The sequence below is a fragment of the Bos taurus genome, chromosome 2 (genome assembly GCF_002263795.3).
Source record: "Bos taurus isolate L1 Dominette 01449 registration number 42190680 breed Hereford chromosome 2, ARS-UCD2.0, whole genome shotgun sequence".
Classification (NCBI taxonomy): Eukaryota; Metazoa; Chordata; class Mammalia; order Artiodactyla; family Bovidae; genus Bos; species Bos taurus.
The window spans coordinates 18350197-18375246 of NC_037329.1; the positions used below are offsets into that span (position 1 = coordinate 18350197).

Below are 25050 nucleotides of genomic sequence, written 5' to 3' on the forward strand. Positions count from 1 at the left end.
TGGTGTCAGCAGGATCATGCATGAGCATCTAGTTTAAAATGCTGTAGAGTGCACGCAGAGCGGCTACAGTGAAGGCTCCACACGCTGCACGCGACTCAGCAGTAGCGCTCTGCCTCTGGGACGGCCTGGCTTTCCTCCAAAAGCATTTCCCACCACACTCTCCTCCCTCCTGTCTCCTCAGGCCATCTCCCTGCACTCAAAAGTAGTCCTCACTCTGGGATTGCTCTCCAATTCCTACACTCCAGCTCCCACCCCACCACACATTCTGGTGGACTTGCATTCCTGTCTGGGACACTGGCCAAAAAAACTCTAGACAAGAAAGATGAGAGAAGAATGCCTTTTCAGAAACCCAAAGGGACTATTGAATATACTGTTGAATCAAAGGATTCTTTGAATAGTATAGCCCTGAAATTTGATACAAGCTCAACAAACTTGTTCAATTAAATATTCTCCCTAGCAGTTGTTAATGGACAGGTTTTATAATGTTCTCAATTCTGAATAAGTCTCCAGTGTTGAGCACCCTCCATCTCTAAGCCCCATAAGTCCTCTGTCACAAACATCATTCGAGGCTGAATTTGATAAGACTACTAATCCTGATGTAGTCCACTCAAAAGAAGGAACTCCCTCAACTGCTTTTACTGGTATTCGACCTGCATGAGTTGTATCTTCCACTTCTGAAGAGGAAGAAACACTTAGTGAGAAATTTCTTAAAGTTAACTGCAGATATACTACCAGTGGCAAGAGCACAGTCAGTGGTATGTTGCTAGTTACACCAAATAATATAACATTTGATCCACATAAAACAGACCCCTTGGTTCAAGAGAACGGCTGTGAGGAATATGGCATCATGTAGCCAATGGAATTGTATATCTGCAATCTACAAAGAAAATTTTGGATGGAAAAATAAAGGAATCCTTACTCATGGAGATAGATCAGTCATCAGGAAGCGACTTCTGCCACCTAAAGAAAATGACAAGAAGTAACACTGATGAAATAGACTCAAGAATCCGTGATACAGGCAATGATAGTGCCAGCACTGCTCCTAGGAGCACCAAGAGTCTCTTTCTGAAGACGCTGATGGAATTAGAACTCTCTCCTTTACAAGAGGAGAGAGTTTCTTTCTTTTTTATTTCTTCAGATGAGCTGCAGCAACATAAATCACCTGGTGCATCAAGTCTATGCAGACCATCAAAGAGAGTGCAGCAGAATGTTCGACAGTCATATCAGAGGCTGCTAGAGCTCCTGGTCACTTAAATCTGATTCTGGACATACTACCAATGAAGTGGGGACTCTCTCCTAAAACTGGCTTAAATAATCTTGAAATGGCCACTAAGGAGGGAGAACAGGCTACAGAAGGTCTTCAAGAAACATCAGGTCCTAAAGAACAAACTTAGGCATAAAAGGTAACCAGGATTTTCCTCTGAATGAGAATTCACTACAGCAAGAAGGAGTTGAAAAAGAAAAGTATTCCTTGTCAGGAAGCAATAGGATTTAAACAAAAGTAAACTGTCAACCCTTCTCCAGTGGACCACATTTTGTCTGAACTCTCCACTATGACCTGTCCGACATGGGTGGCCCTATACAGCATCGAAGAATTGATGCTTTTGAACTGTGGTGTTGGAGAAGACTCTTGAGAGTCCCTTGGACTGCAAGGAGATCCAACCAGTCCATTCTGAAGGAGATCAGCCCTGGGATTTCTTTGGAGGGAATGATTCTGAAGCTGAAACTCCAGTACTTTGGCCACCTCATGTGAAGAGTTGACTTATTGGAAAAGACTCTGATGCTGGGAGGGATTGGGGGCAGGAGGAGAAGGGGACGAAAGAGGATGAGATGGCTGGATGGCATCACTGACTTGAAGGATGTGAGTCTGAGTGAACTCCAGGAGTTGGTGATAGACAGGGAGGCCTGGCATGCTGAGATTCATGGGGTCACAAAGAGTCGGACACAACTGAGCGACTGAACTGAACTGACTGACACAGCATGGCTCATAGTTTCATTGAGTTAGACAAGGCTATGGTCCATGTGATCAGATTGGTTAGTATTTCAGTCTGTCTGCCCTTTGATGGAGAAGGATAAGAGGCTTATGGAAGCTTCCTGATGTCAGCAGGTGCCCAATATGCTACTGGAGATCAGTGGAGAAGTGACTCCAGAAAAAAGGAAGAGGTGGAGCCAAAGCAAAAACAACACCCAGTTGTGGATGTGACTGGTAATGAAAGTCCGATGCTGTAAAGAGCAATATTGCATAGGAATCTGGAATGTTAGGTCCATGAATCAAGGCAAATTGGAAGTGGTCAAATAGGAGACAGCGACAGTGAACATCGACATCTTAGGAATCAGCGAACTAAAATGGACTAGAAGAGGTGAATTTAACTCAGATGACCACTATATCTACTACTGTGGGCAAGAATCCCTTAGAAGAAATGGAGTAGCCATCATAGTCAACAGAAGAGTCCCAAATGCAATACTTGGATGCAGTCTCAAAAATGACAGAATGATCTCTGTTCATTTCCAAGGCAAACCATTCAATATCACAATAATCCAAGTCTATGCCCTAACCAATAATGCTGAAGAAGCTGAAGTTGAACAGTTCTATGAAGACCTACAAGACCTTCTAGAACTAACACCAAAAAAAATATGTCCTTTTCATCATAGGGAACTGGAATGCCAAAGTAGGAAGTCAAGAAATACCAGGAGTAATGGGAAATTTGGCCTTGGAATACAGAATGAAGCAGGGCAAAGGCTAACAGAGTTTTGCCAAGAGAACGCACTGGTCATAGCACACACTCTCTTCCAACAACACAAGAGAAGACTCTACACATGGACATCACCAGATGATCAATATGGGACCAGATTGATTACATTCTTTGCAGCCAAAGATGGAGAAGCTCTATAAGTCAGCAAAAACAAGACCAGGAGTTAACTGTAGCTGAGATCATGAACTCCTTATTGCCAAATTCAGAGTTAAATTGAAGGAAGTAGGGGAAACCACTAGACCATTCAGGTATGACCTAAATCAAATACCTTATGATTATACAGTGGAAGTGAGAAATAGATTTGAGGGACTAGATCTGAGATAAAGTGGCTGATCAACTATGGATGGAGATTCATGACATTGTACAGGAGGCAGTGATCAAGACCATATCCCCAAGAAAAAGAAATGAAAAAGGCAAAATGGTTATCTGAGGATGCCTTGCAAACAGCTATGAAAAGAGAAGCGAAAGGCAAAGGAGAAAAGGAAAGATATACCCATTTGAATGCAGAGTTCCAAAGAATAGCAAGGAGAGATAAGACAGCCTTCCTCAGTGATCAGTGCAAAGAAATAGAGTAAAACAACAGAATGGGAAAGACTAGAGATCTCTTCAACAAAATTAGAGATATCAAGGGAACTTTTCATGCAAAGAGGCCACAATAAAGGACAAAAATGGTATGGACCTAACAGAAGCAGAAGATATTAAGAAGAGGTGGCAAGAATACACAGAAGAACCATACAAAAAAGATCTTCACAACCCAGGTAATCACAATGGTGTGATCACTCACCTATAGGCAGACATCCTGGAATGTGAAGTCAAGTGGGCCTTATGAAGCATCACTATGAACAAAGCTAGTGGAGGTGATGAAATTCCAATTGAGTTATTTCAAATCCTAAAAGATGATGCTGTGGGAAGTGCTGCACTCAGTATGCCGGCAAATTTGGAAAACTCAGCAGTGGCCACAGGACTGGAAAGGTCAGTTTTCATTCCAATCCCAAATAAAGGCAATGCTAAAGAATGTTCAAACTACTACACAATTGCACTCATCTCACATGCTAGCAAAGTAGTTCTGAAAATTATCCAAGCCACGCTTCAACAGTACATGAACCGTGAACTTCCAGATGTTCCAGCTGGATTTAGAAAAGGCAGAGGAACCAGAGATCAAGTTGCAAACATCTGTTGGATCATTAAAAAAGCGAGAAAGTTCCAGAAAAACATCTGCTCTATTGACTATGCCAAAGCCTTTGACTGTGTGGATCACAACAAACTGTGGAAAATTCTGAGAGAGATGGGAATACCAGACCACCTGACCTGCCTCCTGAGAAATCTGTATACAGGTCAAGAAGCAACAGTTAGAACTGGACATGGAACAACAGACTGGTTCCAAAAAGGAGTACGTCAAGGCTGTATATTGTCACCCTGCTTATTTAACTTTTATGCAGCATACATCATGTGAAATGCTGGACTGGATGAAGCATAAGCTGGAATCAAGACTGCCAGGAGAAATATCAGTAACCCTAGATATGCAGATGACACCAAAGTTGGCTTAAAACTCAACATTTAGAAAGCTAAGATCATGGCATCCAGTCCCATCACTTCATGGCAAATAGATGGGGAAACGGTGACAGACTTTATTTTTGGGGGCTCCAAAATTACTACAGATGGTGACTACAGCCAGGAAATTAAAAGACGCTTGCTCCTTGGAAGGAAAGTTATGAACAACCTAGAGAGCTTATTAAAAAGCAGAGACATTACTTTGCCAACAAAGGTCCATCTAGTCAAAGCTATGGTATTTCCAGTAGTCATGTATGGATGTGAGAGTTGGACTATAAAGAAAGCTGAGCACTGAAGAATCAATACTTTTGAACTGTGGTGTTGGAGAAGACTCTTGAGAAGATCCAACCAGTTCATTCTAAAGGAGATCAGTCCTGTGTGTTCATTAGAAGGACTGATGTTGAAGCTGAAACTCTAATATTTTGGCCACCTGATGCGAAGAACTGACTCATTTGAAAAAACCCTGATGCTAGGAAAGATTGAAGGTAGGAGAAGGGGACGACAGACAAGGAGATGGTTGGATGGCATCACCGACTCATTGGACATGAGTCTAAGTAAACTCCAGGAGTTGGTAATGGACAGGGAGGCCTGGCATGCTGCATTCCATGGGGTTGCAAAGAGTTGGACGTGACTGAACTGAACTAGATGGTGTTGTTCTGTTGAACCTATTGTGGTATATTATCTTTTAAACCATACTGACCGGGAGAAATATCAATAACCTCAGATAAGCAGATGACACCACCCTTATGGTAGAAAGTGAAGAGGAACTAAAAAGCCTCTTGATGAAAGTGAAAGAGGAGGGTGAAAAAGTTGGCTTAAAGCTCAACATTCAGAAAACTAAGATCATGGCATCTGGCCCCATCACTTCATGGGAAATAGATGGAGAAACAGTGGAAACGGTGTCAGACTTTATTTTGGGGGGCTCCAAAACCACTGCAAATGGTGATTGCAGCCATGAAATTAAAAGACGCTTACTCCTTGGAAATAAAGTTATGACCAACCTAGATAGCATATTCAAAAGCAGAGACATTACTTTGCCAACAAAGGTCCATCTAGTCAAGGCTATGGTTTTTCCAGTGTTCATGTATGGATGTGAGAGTTGGACTATAAAAAAAGCTGAGCACCGAAGAATTGATGCTTTAGAACTGTGGTGTTGGAGAAGACTCTTGAGAGTCCCTTGGACTGCAAGGAGATCCAACCAGTCCATCCTAAAGAAGACCAGTCCTGGGTGCTCATTGGAAGGACTAATGCTAAAGCTGAAACTTCAATACTTTGGCCACCTCATGCGAAGAGTTGACTTATTGGAAAATACCCTGATGCTGGGAGGGATTGGGAGCAGAAGGAGAAGGGGACGACAGAGGATGAGATGGCTGGATGGCATCACCGACTCAATGCACATGAGTTTGGGTGAACTCTGGGAGCTGGTGATGGACACGGAGGCCTGGTGTGCTGCAATTCATGGGGTTGCAAAGAGTCGGACACGACTGAGCGACTGAGCTGAACTGACTGTTTTACTAAAGTAATCTAACTTAAGATAACGAGGGAATGAATACTTGATATTGTCATATCTCTGAGGTTGGCACAGATGACTTTTGGACATGCTCAACTTAATCTTAGAAAGAAAAAACACATGCCAAACCAATGCATACTTCTTAGATCACTGAGTTCTAGCTTCAATCCACACTATAGCATCCTCTGTATTAATTTTTCCTGTATGTTCAATTTCACTTTAATAAAAATGTAATTTGAGGAGAATTCTGATTGTAATAGGCCACAATGCACATCGTCCGCAGGTCGTGGCATATGCTTTCATAATTCAATTATCTGATAAAGAGTTATAAAATGACAAAGGAGATTGAGAACTTGATTCTACTGGATTTAATATATAAATAAAATATACTATTTACATATTGGTAGCTTAGCAGGGCATTATCATAACTACAAAAACAATGAAATAGATGTATATTTTGTCAACATGCTATTTCAGGTAAACTATTTTATAGTCCTGTTGTTTTAGCTTTGTCGCACAACTCCCAAAATATAGGTTCCTATTCAAAAGGAAAAAAACAACTTGGTTTTTTTTGAGTGGTATATGTTATTAATTACCATTAGCATTTGCCGTTATAAAAGGGCAATGATTATAGGGGAATATTATAACTCAGTAGACTTGCTGAATCTGAAAATTAATGCCAAGTGACCTCAAAGAAGAGAAAAGATATAATACATCAGTAGTTCTTATCCTCTTTTGTAGGAAACCAATAATAAGGCATTAAGGCAAGAATTCATCAGTAATTTTGAAGCCTCATTTACATAAAAAAGAATCCTGCTGTTATACACATGATAGTGACCTTGTGCTGAAATTTAAGCTCTTCCAGATAAATGTTGTATATTGTAAATTAATGTTTAAAGGTAGTTTTGATTGCCAAGTTGTTTATAGCACTTTATTCTAAAAAAGAAATTATAAGCCAAATATTTGGCTTAAGTACTGTTAGTTGTATAGAACTTGCATATATTTTGGTCTTTTGAAAGTTTAGATAATTATCTAAAGAAAGCATAATGCTAGTGAAAAAGAAAATCTGATATTCTATTTAATATGCTTTTGCCAAATATGAATAGAAATGCAGGGTATTGTTTCTTTGTCTGTGTAAAGCTCTCATTAAAAGTTGCTAACAGTGTATAGATCAAATGTTTACAATATAGAGAACTGTAAATAAATATATCAGTTTTTTTCCCCCTCAGTGTTCCACGGCAGTATATTGCCTCTGTGGAGTTGACTAATCATTAAAAAATTCCATATTGGATTTCAATTACCAGAAGGTCATACTGGTGCATACCAAATAAAATTAAATACATCAATTTTTTTTAATGTTGTAAAGCTTTATATGCTTAATTATCAACATAATGTTCTGCTGTCCCCTAATTTTTTAAGTATAACAACAGTTACGTCCCTCAAGGAGTGTCCATTCTTAACAACTGTCAGACAGACATTTAGGTCTGCACACCTGAAGGGTCTGTTTTCCTCTGCAGACACGCAAACCATGCGTTACAGAATTATGGCCAGGCCCTGTTCTTTTCCAACCAAGCTAGAGCCTATAAATGTACTGATAACATCCACTTTATAGGAGAATAGCCCACCCTGTAGTCCACCATAGGGACTACAGGATAAGAGGGATTTTTATCCGTAACAGGATCACTCCAGCTCACCACTGAACCTGGAGAGCACTAGGAATGATCTTAAGAGGGGCAGAGCTGGCCATAGGACTGCAGCTCCATGGGGAGGCTTTACTTACCATGAAGCAAAATTGAGAAATCTCACCAGACACCTTGGTTATATGATGGAACAGATGGGACAAGCCTTAAAGGGACTGAATACTTCTCTCGTTTCTTTGGCTAATATAGCTCTTGACAATCGTCTAACTCTTGAGAAACTTCTGGCAGAACAATGTGGAGTTTGTGTGATAACTAATACTTCCTACTGCACCTGGATCCATGTGACAAGACAGGTAGAAGTTAATATTAAGGAAACACATGCTCAGGCAGAGTCACTTCACAGTTTTGCCAAGGATGATGTCATTTTCACTATCTGATCAATACTTAAGGGAGTCCTCCTAAAGTTAACCTGGTTCCTTCCCTTTCAAGGCCCATTAGTGGCTGCTGTTGTTCTCCTTTTAGGCCCTTGTTTGTTCAACCTTTTGGCTAACTTTGTGTCTGCTAGGCTCCAACAGTTTCAAGTAAGACTCATGATGGCTCAAGGAATTCCCACCCATTACAGCAGACAGTGGCCCAAGTCCCTACAGGTTCTTGGAAAAGTCAGCAAGGGACTTCTACACCTCTAGGGTAGGCTACAGTCTGTGGCTTTTGTCCAGAAGGAAGAAGTTACAGAAGAATAAATGTTTGGCCCCTTACCCCTTAAGAATAAGGGGTGTAGAATTTCTTGGGGGGAATGAGACGGGCTGGGACCTGGACCCTTTCATATAATGCTTATACATGGCCAATCATCTCCTCAAGCAACAAAATACAGAGAAACTCTGTGTGCATGCACAGTTGGGCAAATAATGAACAAGATACAAAAAGACCAAAGGACTGACCCTCTTGTTTGTATCAGGTTTTAGATGGGGAGCAATGAAGGAAATCAAGGGGTGATTTTACTGTGCAGACCTGGAGTAAACAAGAATTAATGAATCAGATTTCTGGACAAGATGGTGGAATAGAAGGACTTGAGCTCATCTCCTATCATAAAAAAATCAAAATCACAACTAACTGCTAAAACACCATCAACAAAAAAAGACTCAAATCTACAAAAAAGCATATTCTATACCCAAAGACTAAGAATAAGCCACAATGAGATGGTAGGAGGGGGGCTTTAGCAATATAATCAAATCCCATGCCCACTAAGGAGGTGACCCACAAACTGGAAAATAATTACATCACAGAGGTTCTCCCACAGGAGAGAGAGTTCTGAACTTCACAACTGGCTCCCCAGCCTGTGGGTCTGGCATTGGGAGGAGGAGCTCCCAGAACATTTGGCTCTGAAAGCCAGAAGAGCTTGAGAGCAGAAGCTCCACAGGACTGGGGAAACCAAAGACTTTACTCTTAGAAGGGTACACACAAGGTTTCATGTGTACTGGGACTTGGGGCAAAGCAGTGAGCTCATAGGAACCTGTCAGACCTCTGTGTGGGTCTTAGAGGGTCTCCTGGCTAGGTGGAAGTTGGCTGTGTCTCACTGTAGGGGCAAGAATACCGGTGGCAGATGCCCAGGGGAACGCCCTTGCCATTTTGGCACCAAGACTTAGCTGCAACCAACTGGCTGCAGACTCCAGTACTGCGATGCCTCAGGCCAAACAACCAACAGGATGGGAACACGGCCCCACTCATCAGTGGACAGGCTGCCTAAAGTGGTCCTGAACCAACAGCTGCCTGCAAACATACTCTGTGACATGGCCCTGCCCACCAGAGGGAGAAGATCCACTTCTACCCACCAGTGGGCAGGCATCAATCCTTCTACCAGGAAGCCTGCACAGTCCCCTTGGACCAACCTCACCCACCAGGGGGCAGATTCCAAACAAAAAGAAGAGTTACAACACTGCAACTTAAGGAGCAGAGAACACATACACAGAATGTTAGACAAAATGAGCCAGCAGAGGAATATGTTCCAGACAAAAGAACAAGTTAAAACTCCCAGAAGAATAATTAAGTGAAGGGGAGATAGGAAATCTACCTGCAAAAGAATTCAGAGTAATGATAGTAAAGCTTATCCAAGATCTTGGGAAAAGAAGGGAGGCACAGACCAAGAGGACACAAGAAGTGTTTAATGAAGAGCTAGAAGTTTTAGAGAACAAATAGAGATAAATTATACAATAACTGAAATGAAAATACACTACAAGGAATCAATAGCAGGGAAAAAAAAAAGGAGGCAGAAGAACAGATTAATGACCTGGAAGACAGATTGGTGGGAATGACTGCTGTGAAACAGAATAAAGAAATAATGAAAAGGTGAGGACAGTCTAAGAAACTTCTGCTGCTGCTGCTGCTGCTGCTGCTGCTAAGTCACTTTAGTCGTGTCCGACTCTGTGCAACCTCACAGACGGCAGCCCACCAGGCTCCCCCACCCCTGGGATTCTCCAGGCAAGAGTACTGGAGTGGGGTGCCATTTCCCTCTCCAATGCATGAAAGTGAAAAGTGAAAGTGAAGTCGCTCAGTTGTGTCCAACTCTTAGTGACCCCATGGACTTCTGGGACAACATTAAACGTATCAACATTCACATTATAAGGCTCCACAAGGAGAACAGAGAAAGAAACAACCTGAGAAAATATGTGAAGACATAATAGCAGAAAAATTCCCTAACATGACAAAGGAAACATTCAATCCAGTCCAGGAAGCTGAGAGTCTCATTCCATACAGGAAAATCCCAAGGAGGAACACACTGAGACACACAGTAATCAAACTGACAAAAATTAAAGACAAAGAAAAAACATTAAAAGCAAGAAGGGAAAGTAACATAACATAGAAGGGAATCCCCATAAGGTTATCAGCTTATTTTTCAGCAGAAACTCTGTAGGCCAGAAGGGAGTGGCACAATATTTCTGAAGTGATGAAAGGGGGAAACCTTCAACCAAGAATACTCTATACTCAGCAAACTGTCATTTGATGGAGAAATCAAAAGCTTTGCAAATAGGCAAAAGCTGATATAACTCAGCATCACCAAACCAGCTTTACAACAAATGCTAAAGGAATGTCTCTAGGCGGAGAAGAAATGGCCACAATTAGAAACTAGAAAATTATGAATGGGAAAGCTCACCTGGGAAAGTAAGCATACAATAATGGTAGGAAATCATCCACACACAAATAGATCAAGACCAACCATTATGCTGCTGCTGCTGCTAAGTCACTTCAGTTGTGTCCAACTCTGTGCGACCCCATAGACGGCAGCCCATCAGGCTTCCCGTCCCTGGGATTCTCCAGGCAAGAACACTGGAGTGGGTTGCCATTTCCTTCTCCAATGCATGAAAGTGAAAAGTGAAAGTGAAGTCGCTCAGTCGTGTCCAACTCCTAGCAACCCCATGGACTACAGCCCACCAGGCTCCTCCATCCATGGGATTTTCCAGGCAAGAGTACTGGAGTGGGGTGCCATTGCCTTCTCTGAGCCCTTATGAGGAGAGTACAAATGCAGGATGTTGGAACTGCATTTGAAATAAGACGCCAGCAACCTAAAAAATTCTTGTGTATATATGTGCTTAGTAGCTCAGTTGTGTCTGACTCTTTGCAACCCCATGGACTGTAGCCCACCAGACACCTCTGTCCATGGAGATTCTCCATGGACAAGAATACTGGAGTGGGTTGTCATTTCCTTCTCCATGTGTATATAGAGAGATGGCTATATCAAAACTTCATGGGAAAAGCAAACCAAAAAACAGCAGATACAGACACATAAAAGAGAAAGCAATCCAAATACGACACTAAAGTTAGCCATCAAATCACAAGCGAAGACAACAAAAGAGGAAGAAAAAAGATCTACAAAAACAAATTCAAAATAATTAACAAGATGGCAATATATATATTGATAATTAGCTTAAATGTAAATGGAATAAATGCTCCAACCAAAAGATACAGACAGGCTAAACGGATACAAAAATAAGATCCTTATATACTCTGTCTTCAAGAGACCCACTTCAGACCTAGGGACACATACAGACTGAAAGTGAGGGAATGGAAAAAGGTATTCCATTCCATTTCTTCCTGGAAAAAGGAAGATGGAAATCAAAAGAAACAGAGTAACAAATCTTATATCAGACAAATAAACTTTAAAATAAGGACTGTTGCAAGAGACAAAGGAGGACACCACATTAATGATCAAGTGATCAATCCAAGAAAAGATACAGCAATTGTAAATATGTATGCATCAAACACAGCCAGCACTACAAATATATAAGGCAAATGCTAGCAGCCATGAAAAGAGAAATTGACAGTAACAAAACAATAGTGGAGGATTTTAACACCCACTTTCATCAATGGACAGATCATCCAGACAGAAAATTAATTAGGAAACACAAACGTGAAAAGACACATTAGACCAGACAGACTTAATTGATATCTATAGGACATTCCATCTGAAAACAAAATATACTTTCTTCTCAAGTACACATGAAACGTTCTCCAGGATAGAGCACATGCTGGGCCACAATGCAACCCTTGGTAAATATAAGAAATTGGAATCATATCAAGCATCTTTTCTGACCACAGCTATAAAATTAGAAATCAATTACACAGAAATAAAACTGTAAAAAAAAAACTTGTGGAGGCTAAACAGTATGTTACTAAACAATCAATAGCTCACTGAAGAAATCAAAGAGGAAATGGAAAAATACCTACAGACCAATATGAAAGCACAATGATGGAAAGCGTAGTGGCTCAGTGGTAAAGAATCAGCCTGCAATGCAGGAGATGTAGGAAACCCAGGTTTGATCCCTGAGTCAGGAAGATTCCCTGGAGGAGCATATGGCAACCCACTCCAGTATTCTTGCCTGAAGAATCCCATGGACAGAGGAGCCTGGTGGGCTACACTCCAGAAGGTTGGAAAGAGCTGGACATGCTTGAAGCAACTGAGTACACCAAAGCAGTTCTAAGAGGAAAGTTAATAGCAAAACAATCTTACCTCAGAAAACAAGTCACAACTAAACGATCTAGCCTTACTTCTAAAGTAACTACAGAAAGAAAAACAAAACAAAACCTAAAGTTAGTAGAAGGAAAAAAATCATAAAGATCAGAACAGAAATAAATGAAATATAGATGAATAAAACCATGGTAAAGATCAATGAAACTAAAAACTGTTTCCTTGAGAAGATAAACAAAATTGATAAACCTTTAGAGAGACTCATCAAGAAAAAAACAAGGAGAGGGCTCAATTCAATAAAATGTGAAATGAAAAAAGTTACAATGACACCACACACATAAAAGTTCATAAGAAACTACAAGTAACTATATGCCAATAAAATAGACAACCTGGAAGAAATGAACACATTCTTATAAAGGTTCAATCTCCCAAGACTGAACCAGGAAGAAATAGAAAATATGAGCAGACCAGTCACAAGTACTGAAATTGAAACTGCGATTTAAAAGCTCCCAACAAATAAAAGTCCAAGACCAGATGGCCTCACAGGCAACTTTTATCAAATATTTAGAAAAAAGTTAGCACCTATCCTTCTAAAACCCTTCCCAAAAATTGCAGAGGAAGGAATACTCCCGAACTCATTCTAAGAGTCCACCATAATCCTGATACTAAAACCAGATAAAGATACCACACAAAAACAAAAGAAAACTACAAGCCAAGATCACTGATTAACACAGACATAAAAACATTCAACAAAATACTTGCAAATTGAATCTAACAACACATTAAAAGGATCATATACCATGATCAAATGGGATTTATCCCAGGGAAGCAAGGGTTCTTCAATATATGTAAAATCAATGTGATACTCCACCTTGATAAACTAAAAGAATAAAAACCATATAATCACCTCAATGATGCAAAAAATCTTTTGACAAAATTCCACACCTATTTATAATAAAAAAAAATCTCCAGAAAGTGAGCACAATGGGAATATATATCAAAATCACAAAGGCCATATATGACAAACCCACAGCAAACATTATTCTCAATGGTGAAAAACTGAAAGTACTTCCTCTAAGCTCAAGAACAAAATAAGGATGTCCATTCTTATGACTTTTATTCAACGTAATTTTGGAATGCCTAGACATAGCAATCAAAGAAGAAAAAAGAAACAAAATTGAAAAAGTAAAATTGTCACCATTTGCAGATAACATAATAAACATAGAAAATCCCAAAGATGCTGCCAGAAAACTACTAGAGTTCATCAATGAATTCAGTAAAGCCACAGGATACAAAATTAATATGGAGAAATCTCTTGCATTTCTATACACTAACAATGAAAGATAGGAAAGAAAAATTAAGGAAATAATCCCATTTACCATCACATCAAAAAGAATAAAATGCCTACGAATAAACCTACCTATGGAGGCAAAAGACCAATACTCAGAAAACTTTAAGACACTGGTGAAACAAATCAAAGATGATACAAACAGATGGAGAGCTATACCGTGTTCTTGGATTGGAAGAATCAATACAGTGAAAGAGACTATAATACTCAAAGCAACTTATAGATTTAATGTAATCCCTATCAAATTACCAAGGGCATTTTCTCCAAAATTAGAACAAAAAATTTTACACTTTGTATAGACAAACAAAAGATCCCAAATAGCAAAAGCAATCTTGAGAAAGAACGGAGCTGGAGGAATCAGGCTCCTTGACTTCAGAATATACCACAAAGCCACAGTAATCAAAACAGTATAATGGCACAAAAACAGAAGTATATGTACATTAATGGAACAAAGATAGATGGTATAATAGAGATAAACCCACACAGGGCCACCTAAGCTGTAACAAAGGAGGCAAGAATATACAACAGAGAAAAGACAGCATCTTCAATAAGTGGTGCTGGGAAAACTGGACAGCTACATGTAAAACAATGAAATGGGAACACTCCCTAACAGCATGCACAAAGATAAATTCAAAATGGATCAAAGACATAAGTGTAAGGCTGGACACTATAAACCTCTTAGAAGAAAACATAGGCAGAACAGTCTTTGACATAAACCACAGCAAGATCTTTATTGACCTACCTCCTAGAGTAATTAAAGTAAAAACAAAAACAGACAAATGAGACCTAATTAAACTCAAAAACTTCTGCACAGCAAAGGAAATCATAAACAAAAAGACAACCCACGGAATGGGAGAAAATATTTGCAAGCAACTGACAAGGGATTAATCTCCAAAATCCATAAACAGCGCATGCAGCTCTCTCTAAAAAAAAAAAAAAAAAAACAATTAAAAATTAGGCAGAAGATCTAAATAGACATTTCTCCAAAGACATATAGATGACCAAAAAGCACATGAAAAGATGCTGAACATCACTAATTAGATAAATGCAAATCAAAACTAATGGGAAGCACTACCTCACACCAGTCAGAATGTGTTGCCCGTGCTGTGCTCAGTCGTATCCCACTCCTTGCGATCCCATGGATGGTACCCTGCCAGACTCCTCTGTCCATGGAATTTTCCACACAGGAACACTGGAGTGGGTAGCCATTTCCTACTCCAGAGGATCTTCTGACTCAGGAATCAAAGCGCCATCTCTTGCATCTCCTGCACTGGCAAGAGGATTCTTTAGCACTGTACCACCTGGGAAGCCCACCAGTCAGAATGGGCATCATCGAAAAATCTGCGAACAATAAATGCTGAAGAGAGTGTAGAGAAAAGGGAACCCTCCTACATTACTGGCAGGAATGTAAACTGCTACAGTCACTATGGAGACACGGTAAGCACCTAACAGAGCAGAAGAGATTAAGAAGAGGTGGCAACAAACACAGAGAATACAAAAAAATAGGTCTCAATGACCCAGATAAGCAAAATTATGTGGTCACTCTTTTAGAGCCAGACATCCTTAAGTCAAGAGGGCCTTAGGAAGCATTACTACAAAGACAGTGGAGGTGTCCGAATTCCAACTGAGCTATTTAAATCCTAAAAGGTGATGCTGTTAAAGTGATGCACTCAATGTGCCAGCAAATTTGGAAAACTCATCAGTGGCCACGGGACTGGAAAAGATCAGTTTTATTCCAATCCCAAAGAAGGGCAATGCCAAAGAATGTTCAAATTACCATATAATTGCTCTCATTTCACATGCAAGCAAGGTAATGCTCAAAATCCTTCAAGCTAGGCTTCAGCAATACATGAACTGAGAACTTCCAGATATATAAGCTGGACTTATAAAAGGTAGAGGAACCAAAGATCAAATTGCCAACATTCCTTGGGTCATAGGAAAAAACAAAGGAATTCCAGAGAAATACCTACTCTTTTTCATTGACTATGCTAAAGTCTTTGTGTGGATCACAACAAACTGCAGAAAATTCTGAAAGAGATGGGAATACCAGACTACCTTAACCATCTCCTGAGAAACCTGTATGTGGGTCAAAGAGCAACAGTTAGAATCGGACACGGAACAATTCACTGGCTCAAAATTAGGAAAGGAGTACGACAAGGCTATTTATTGTCACCTTGCTCACTTAACTTACATGCTGCTGCTGCTGCTGCTGTTAAGTCGCTTCAGTCGTGTCCGACTCTGTGCAACCCCATAGATGGCAGCCCACCAGGCTCCCCCGTCCCTGGGATTCTTCAGGCAAGAACACTGGAGCAGGTTGCCATTTCCTTCTCCAATGCATGAAAGTGAAAAGTGAAAGCTAAGTCGCTCAGTCGTGTCTGACTCTTAGCGACCCCATGGACTGCAGCCTACCAGGCTCCTCCGCCCATGGGATTTTCCAGGCAAGAGTACTGGAGTGGGGTGCCATTGCAGAGTACATCATACAAAATGTCAGACAGAATGAATCACAAGCTGGAATCAAGATTGCAGGGAGAAACACCAACAACCTCAGATATGCAGATGATACCACTCTAATGGCAGAAAGTGAAGAGGAACTAGAGAGACTCTTGATGAGGATGAAAGATGAGAGTGAAAATGCTGGCTTGACCCTCAACATTGAAAAAAACTAAGATCATGGTATCTGGCCCCATCACTTCATGGAAAATAGAAGGGGAAAAGTGGAAGCAGTGACAGATTTTATTTTCTTGGGCTCCAAAATCACTGCAGATGGTGACCACAGCCGTGAAATTAAAAGATGCTTGCTCCTTGGAAGGAATGTGATAACCAAACTAGATAACATGTTAAAAAGCAGAGACATTCACTTTGCCAGCAAAGGTCAATATAGTCAAAGCTACGATATTTTTCAGTAGTCATATACATATATGAGAGTTGGACCATAAAGAAGACTGAGAGCCAAAGAATTGATGCTTTCGAATTGTGATGATGGAAAAGACTCTTGAGAGACCCTTGGACTGCAAAGAGGTCAACCCAGTCAATCCCAAAGGAAATCAATCCTGAATATTCATTGGAAGGACTGAATGTGAACTTGAAGCTTCAATATTTTGGCCACTTGATTACAAGAGCTGATTCATTGGAAAAGACCTGATGCTGGAAAAGACTGAAAGCAAAGGAGAAGGGGTCAGGCAGAGGATGAGATGTTTAGATAGCATCACCGACTCAATGGACATGAATCTGAGCAAACTCTGGGAAACAGTGGAGGACAGAGGAGCCTGGCACGACGCAGTCCATGGAGTTGCAGAGTCAGACACGACTTAGCAACTGAACAACTGTGAGCATGGAGGTTCCTTAGAAAACTAAAAAACTGAGCTATCATATGATACAGCAACTCCACTCCTGGGTATATATCCAGTGAGAGTTGTTCAGTCATGTCCAACTTTGCAACCTTATGGACTACACAGTCCATGGAATTCTCCAGGCCAGAATACTGGAGTGGGTTCCCTTCTCCAGGGGATCCTCCCAACCCAGGGATCGAACCCAGGTCTCCCACATTGCAGGCGGATTCTTTACCCTCTGAGCTACCAGGGAAGCCAAAGAATACTGGAGTGGGTAGCCTATCCCTTCTCCAGCAGATCTTCCCTACCCAAAATCAAACCCAGGTCTCCCGCATTGCAGGCAGATTCTATACCATCTGAGCCACCAGGGAAGCCCTATATCCAGAGAAAATCATAATTCAAAAAGAGACATGAACGCAAATGTTCACTGTAGCACTATTCACAATAGCCAGGACACGAAAGCAACCTAAATATCCATCATCAGAGGAATGGATAAAGATAAGGTACATATATACAAAGGAATATTACTCAGCCATAAAAAGAATGAAATAATGCCATTTGTAGCAACATGGATGGACCTAAAGATTATCAAACTAAGTAAAATAATTCAGACAAAGACAATGTGGAATCTAATTTTTTTAATGAAACAAATGAACTTATTCATAAAGCAGAAACATTTTTACAAATATCAAAAACAATATTATGTTTACCAAAGGAAAAACAGTGGTAGGGGAGGGAGAGTAATAAGGAGTTTGTGATTAACACACACATACTTCTATAGATAGATAACCAATAACCAACCAAACCAGATAACCAACAAGGACCTACCATGTAACACGAGGAATTCTAGCCAATATTCTGTGATAACCTACATGAGAAAATAATCTGAAAAAAATGAATATATGTATATGTATAATTAAATCACTTTTCTGTATACCTGCAACACAACATTGTAAATCAATTATACACCAATTAAAAAAGAAAACACTTGACAACAACGCAAAGATGAGCAAGATGACACAGACTGTACCACAAGGAGTGTAGAAGAGAAAATGACAACTTCAGAGACGATGGTCATTGTGCAAGCAAATCCATTATTGACAACTCCAGCTCCAAACTGAGACAGAATAGACATCCTCAAACTAATAAACTCATTTTGAATGGTATAATCCTACCATTCTTTTTTAAACAAAAGACCTACAGTTAATAATCTAGCACCAGAAAAATCTGTATCCACCTGAATTAGGTAATTGTAAGCCTATAAAGTTAATTCTTTGCCTAAATTTACCTTCTAAATATAAGCACAAGCGGCCAAAGGTGAAGCAAGTTCGCATTAGGGCACATTCAGTGGTTTCTGACTCTTTGTGACCCCTATAGACTGTACCGCATCCGGCTAAAAAGATGAAGCATATGCACTGTCCATTCTTACACCCCAAAGATCGCATGTGTGTGTGTGAGTCACTCCGCTGTGTCCAACTCTTTGCGACCCACGGACTGTAGCCCACCAGGCTCCTCTGTCCATGGAATTCTCCAGGCAAGAATACTGGAGTGGGTAGCCATTTCTTCTCCAGGAGATCTTCCCCACCCAGGGATTGAACCGAGGTCTCTAACGCTGCAGGCAGATTCTTTACCATTAGAGCTACCGGCAAAGCCCACAGAGAATATCTTGAGTCTTCATTAATTTATTCAGCAAGTATTAAGTCAGATTCCCTAAAAGCAGAGTCTAAGACAGAGACTGGAGATAAATAATAGTTTGAGGAGCTGTTCTCAAGAAAAAGAGAGTGAGGGGAGCAGAGCAGAGGGAAAAAGCTAAACAAGAATGTGGTCTGGGCTGGAGCTTCAGCCCCATCCCACTGGGAGCGTAAGCACCACAGTTGGTTCCACCTGGGAGCAGGGACACAGACCATCTTGATCCCCTCATCTGCCATCAGTGGCTACAGGCGTGAGCTTGTGGGGATGGGAAGGGGAGAGGGAAATAATCTCCGGGGTGAGGGGCACCCCTTGGCCAGACGGCTCTCGAAGACCAGGGCAGCTCAACAGCCAGTGCTCACGAAATCGGGGCGGATACGCATAACCTGGATCTGGGCAGTACCTACAGCTCCCAGGACACCATACTTGAAATGCTGTTTTTACCTTAAAATGAGAGAGGCAGGGATTTCTGAGGACGACTCCCAGCTCTGACACGCTCGTGTTCTAAGGAGTCCTAGCCACGGCTGAGGCAGAGTTCGTGCTGCTAAGAATTCTGAAGTTGAAAGGAACTCTGAAGCTGAAAGTCGGAGCTCCCAAGTCCAGAGGGCCATTTTGAGCCTGGGAGAAAGGGGCGGGGCTACGATTTATCCCGGGAAGAAAACCCGCTTTTTAAGCAGTAGCAGAAGCCCCCGCCTCTGAAGGAGTGGCCAACTGGTCGCGTAGGGAGGATCCCGAGAAGTCCATCAGAGGTACTCCAGCTAGGACGACAAGAACCCCTTCCCGGGTCTACTAGCCAGCCTCCATCTGCTAGCTCCTCCAAGAACCGTACTACCCCACGGAGAGGGTATGGGGATTCCTGCTCAATCTGTCCTCACCTTCAACATCGCCACGAGTGTCTTCCCAATATCTTTGCATTTCTGGTTCAGACCACCTTTTCTCTCCCCTTGTCGGCAGGGGACGCTAAAGAGCAGCAAGCAAATGCCTTCTTGATTCAACCATCCAATCCACAAAACCTATAAGGAATCTTCACTCTTAGCCTGCCCCTCTTTTTGCAAAATCCTTTCTGTATATTTTCTAAATCCCACACCTGGCTACAGTGAAAAGTGACATAATGTAGGAATTATATATACACACTCAAAACCCAGAATACCAGCTCAAATCCAGCCTCTGCTATTTGCTAACTTGTGTCACCTGGGACAGGTTACCAACTTTCTCCATCCCTTGTTATTACTCATGCTGCTGCTGCTGCTGCTAAGTCGCTTCAGTCGTGTCCGACTCTGTGCGACCCCATAGACGGCAGCCCACCAGGCTCCCCCATCCATGGGATTCTCCAGGCAAGAACACTGGAGTGGGTTGCCATTTCCTTCTCCAATGCATGAAAGTGAAAAGTGCAAGTGAAGTCGCTCAGTCGTGTCCGACTCTTTGAGACCCCATGGACTGCAGCCCACCAGGCTCCCCCATCCATGGGATTTTCCAGGCAAGAGTACTGAAGGGGGGTGCCATTGCCTTCTCCGGTTCTTACTCATAAGATGGGAAAAATAACAGCAGCAGCCTCACAGGTTTTGTGAGGATTCAATAAATTACATGTGAAACTCATAGAACTGTGCTGGCACAGCACCCAATAAACACCAGCAATCATTATTATATTAGGGACCACCATGCAAAACATCCAATTTAGGGACCAGAGGAGCAGCATTTTAGAGCAGACCTAACACAGACCTCACTCATGATCCCTAGATGGTGTATATTTCTAGGGCTGCTGAAACAAAGTAACACAACCCTGGGGCAGAAGTTGAGGGGTGGGGTAGGGAGGGGAGGGCAGTAATCAAAGGCTAGAAGTCCAAAATGAAAAGTGTCAACAGGGGTGAATCCGAGTTGTTGGGAAAGGATCTGTTCTGGGCTTCCCTGCTTGACTTGCAGATGACCACTTCCGTGTTCACAGAGCATTCTCCCTGTATGTGTGGGTCCAAGAGCCCCTGAAACAAACTAGAGGGGTGGGATGGGGTAGGAGATGGGAGGGAGGTTCAAGAGGGAGAGCACATGTGTATCCTATGGCTGATTCATCCTGATGCATGGCAGAAATCATAACAATATTATAAAGCAGTTATCCTCCAATTAAAAATAAAAATTTTAAAAAAGGACACCAGCATGTTGGATTAGCATGTGTGTGTTCATTCACTTCAGTTGAGTCCGACTCTTTGCAACCCCATGGACTGTAGCCCACCAGGCTCCTCTGTCCATGGGGTTCTCCAGGCAAGAATAATGGAGTGATTTGTCATTCCCTCTGCCGGGGGATCTTACCAACCCAGGGATTGAACCTGTGTCTCCTACAACTCCTGCATTGCAGATAGATTCTTTACCACTGAGCCACCATGGAAGCCCCATATTGAGTTAGGGTTACCCTAATTTTACCTTAGTTTATTATCTGTATAAAGACTTTCTCCAAAGAAGGTCACATCCTGAGATACTGGGATTTAGGACTTCAATATATCTGTGGGAAAGGGTACACAGTTCAATCCATAACATGACTGGCATGAGAGAACACATTTTTTAACTTTTTTTTTAAATTTTAATTGGAGGCTAATTACTTTACAATATTGTGGTAGTTTTTGCCACACATACATGAATCAGCCATGGGTGTACATACATTCCCCATCCTGACCCTCCCTCCCACCTCCCTCCCCATCCCATCCCTCAGGAACATCCCAGCACACCAGCCCTGAGCACCCTGGAGAGAACACATCTTTAAAAGTGTTTTGATGTAGTTTCTCAAAAGATGAATTTATTATATCTAACCCATAATAGCCAATTATATAGATGAATCTGGTAAAGACAGTAAAAGTGAAAGTGTTAGTTGCTCAGTCATATCTGACTCTGCAACCTCATGGATTGTAGCCCACCAGGCTCCTCTGTCCATGGAATTCTCCAGGCAAGAATACTGGAGTGGGTAGCCATGCCCTTCTCCAGGGAATCTTCCCGACCCAGGAATTGAACATGGGTCTCCCACATTGCAGATTCTTTACCATCTGAGCCACCAGGGAAGCCTATGTAGAGGTAGTGAAGTGTTAGTCATTCAGTCGTATCCGACTCTTGGCAACCCTAAGGACTGTAGCCCACCAGGCTTCTTTCCATGGGATTCTCCAGGCAAGAATACTGGAGTGGGTTGCCAGGCTCTGCTCCAGGGCATCTTCCCAATCCAGGAATCGAACCCACACCTCTTTCAAAACATCTCCTGCATTGACAGGCGGGTTCTTTACCACCAGCACCATCTGGGAAGTGTCATGTAGAGGTAGGAAGGTAGGTAAATCAGAAACAGCCAGTGAAATAACAGGTTAAATTGACAGTCTCCATGGTGAGACACTATTCTTGAAGAATAGTGTTTTATGATTATGCTCCAGGAAGAGAAAGTAATTTGTATTTGTTTATTCTACTTCAAATGTTAATTTTGAAAAATTCAAGCACAGAAAATTCAGTTTCCTTGCAATAGGAGAAAACAGTGTCTACTAGGTATATATAAGGACTTTTGAAAATAGATTGTCCTGTCAATTTTTATTCTAAGATTATAAAAATAGTTTTATACCTTTGGTATGTCTGGATCAGTATTTTCCAAACTCGTTCTCAAGATGCTGTTCGATATTATTGTAGATATTGTGGGGGAAATTGTCATCTCTAGATTCCATGTAATGCCTAACATAATGTAAATGCTGTGTAAATCGTTGTGAATACAAAGTAGTTCTATGTGAATATTTGCCAATGAAGCAAATTCAAGTTTTGCTTTTTGGAACTTTCTGGAATTTTTTTCAAATATTTTCTACCTATTTGTGGGTTTAAATTGAAACAAAGTATGGAAAATTCTGAAAGAGATGGGAATACTAGACCACCTGACCTGCCTCTTGAGAAACCTATATGCAGGTCAGGAAGCAACACTTAGAACTGGACATGGAACAACAGACTGGTTCCAAATAGGAAAAAGAGTACGTAAAGGCTGTATATTGTCAGCCTTATTTAACTTATATGCAGAGTACATCATGAGAAACGCTGGGCTGGAAGAAGCACAAGGTGGAATCAAGATTGCTGGGAGAAATATCAATAACCTCAGATATGCAGATGATACCACCCTTATGGCAGAAAGTGAAGAGGAACTAAAAGCCTCTTGATGAAAGTGAAAGAGGAGAGTGGAAATAGTTGGCTTAAAGCTCAACATTCAAAAAACGAAGATCATGGCATCTGGTCCCATCACTTCATGGGAAACAGATGGACAAACAGTGGAAACAGTGTCAGACTTTATTTTGGGGGGCTCCAAAATCACTGCAGATGGTGACTGCAGCCATGAAATTAAAAGACACTTACCTCTTGGAAGGAAAGTTATGACCAACCTAGATAGCATATTGAAAAGCAGAGACATTACTTTGCCAACAAAGGCTTTGCCAACATTACTTTGCCAACAAAGTCAAGGCTATGGTTTTTCCAGTGGTCATGTACGGATGTGAGAGTTGGACTGTGAAGAAAGCTGAGTGCCAAAGAATTGATGCTTTTGAACTGTGGTGTTGGAGAAGACTCTTGAGAGTCCCTTGGACTGCAAGGAGATCCAACCAGTCCATTCTGAAGGAGATCAGTCCTGGGATTTCTTTGGAGGGAATGATGCTGAAGCTGAAACTCCAGTACTTTGGCCACCTCATGCGAAGAGTTGACTCATTGGAAAAGGGGCAGGAGGAGAAGGGGACGACAGAGGATGAGATGGCTGGATGGCATCACTGACTCGATGGACCTGAGTCTCAGTGAACTCCAGGAGTTGGTGATGGACAGGGAGGCCTGGCGTGCTGCAGTTTATGGAGTCGCAAAGAGTCGGACATGACTGAGCGACTGAAATGAACTGAACTGAATGGAACCTGTGGATATAGAAGGCCAATCGCACTTACCTAAAAGCACTCCTGAGGCAGCAGAGATAAATGCTCCTTGCTAAGGAATAATCAGCACAAAAATTCCCTGAGTTTATAGGGGAAATCTCAGAGATGTTGAGGGAAGCTGGTCTGACACCAGCCCCAGCCTCAGCAAGAACATGGGGGCAGAATTCTTTGCTGCAATTTTAACACAAGAATGAAGTCAGCTTGTTGACAGCTGCCAGATCATCTGACATCACTGCAACTGGTTTTGGGGATTTTTAGTCAGGACACCCACCTCTTTGCTCCGCTACATGCTGAGAACCCTGGTCCACATCTCTAAGGGAGGCTGGCTGCCCCCACTCTACTCCCACTTCCCTTCCTCCAACAACCCAAAGAAGTTGAAGCAAACCCTTCAGGCCAAGGCCAGGAGGGAGAGCGAGAAGCCCTGTCCTGATAAGTAGGAGGGCCACCACAAGGAAGAGAATGAGGCCTCCTGGAGAGATCCACCAGTAGGAAAAAAGAAAAGGAAGAAACCTGAGATCCAGGGGCTTTGAATAACACGCCCAAATTCACACAGCTAGTAGCAGACCTGGATTCAGGTCTCCACATATCACTGTGGTCTTGCCACTGCTTCACAGCTTCAAAAATCAAAATTGCCAGAGGGTGAGACAGCAAGACAAAGTGTTTAAGAAGAGGGTTCTTCCAGGGCAGGGTAGACAACAAAATCCTTTCAGGTTACTCCCTATAAAAAGGCCCCACATAGTCCATTTCTATTCTCAGAAAGCTAAAGCCAGAAATGCTTAACCTTTTATTGGCATTTGCAACATAGCTAGGAAATAGGGTGATTTTCTGACCCAGGATATCATGGCCTTCAGCCTGGTGACCATTTTTTGAGCTCCATTCTCTTTTCCCACAGTAAAGAGAGGAGAATTCGATGGTGATGGTGATAGTGATGGCTGTTTCCTTCACATGTGGTCTTGATCAAAAAATCATCTCTACTTATCAACCTGCTGACATGAGCACACAGTACTAATTTCATTTTCCAACCCTGTGTGAAAATGTCTTAAGACAGAAAAACAGAGATAGAAAAAAAGCACAGGTATATCAAGATCAACCTTGCCCTAAAAGCCGCCTCCAACAGAGCTTCTCAATCTCTGAAGTGTATGGGGATTACCTGCACTTGTTCAAATGCAGAATCTTCTTGGGCAGACCTGGGGTGGGGACCTAAGGGTCTGCATTTCTAACATGCTCCCAAGTGAAGACAATGCTGATGATCCTCAGACCATGCTAAGAATGATACAGAAAAATGTTTGGCCTTTCCATCTGTTAGATGATGGCCCCGAACTTTAATGCTCCCTATACACCTCTTCTTGGGAGAAGGCAATGG

At 41.8% G+C, this 25050-nt stretch overlaps 1 long non-coding RNA gene and 1 pseudogene across 3 annotated transcripts in view; one reads left to right on the forward strand and one right to left on the reverse strand.

Annotated features, from left to right (window-relative positions):
- LOC112442546 (uncharacterized) overlaps nucleotides 1-21442 on the reverse strand; it is a 149032-nt gene extending 127590 nt beyond the window's left edge. For all 3 annotated transcript variants that reach the window (XR_009492433.1, XR_003030623.2, XR_009492431.1), the window contains exon 1: nucleotides 19225-21442. This is a non-coding gene — a long non-coding RNA (uncharacterized lncRNA). The remainder of the gene's footprint in view (nucleotides 1-19224) is intronic.
- On the forward strand, nucleotides 259-2452 carry LOC785777 (oxidation resistance protein 1-like; annotated as a pseudogene).
- Nucleotides 21443-25050: the final 3608 nt, after the last annotated feature.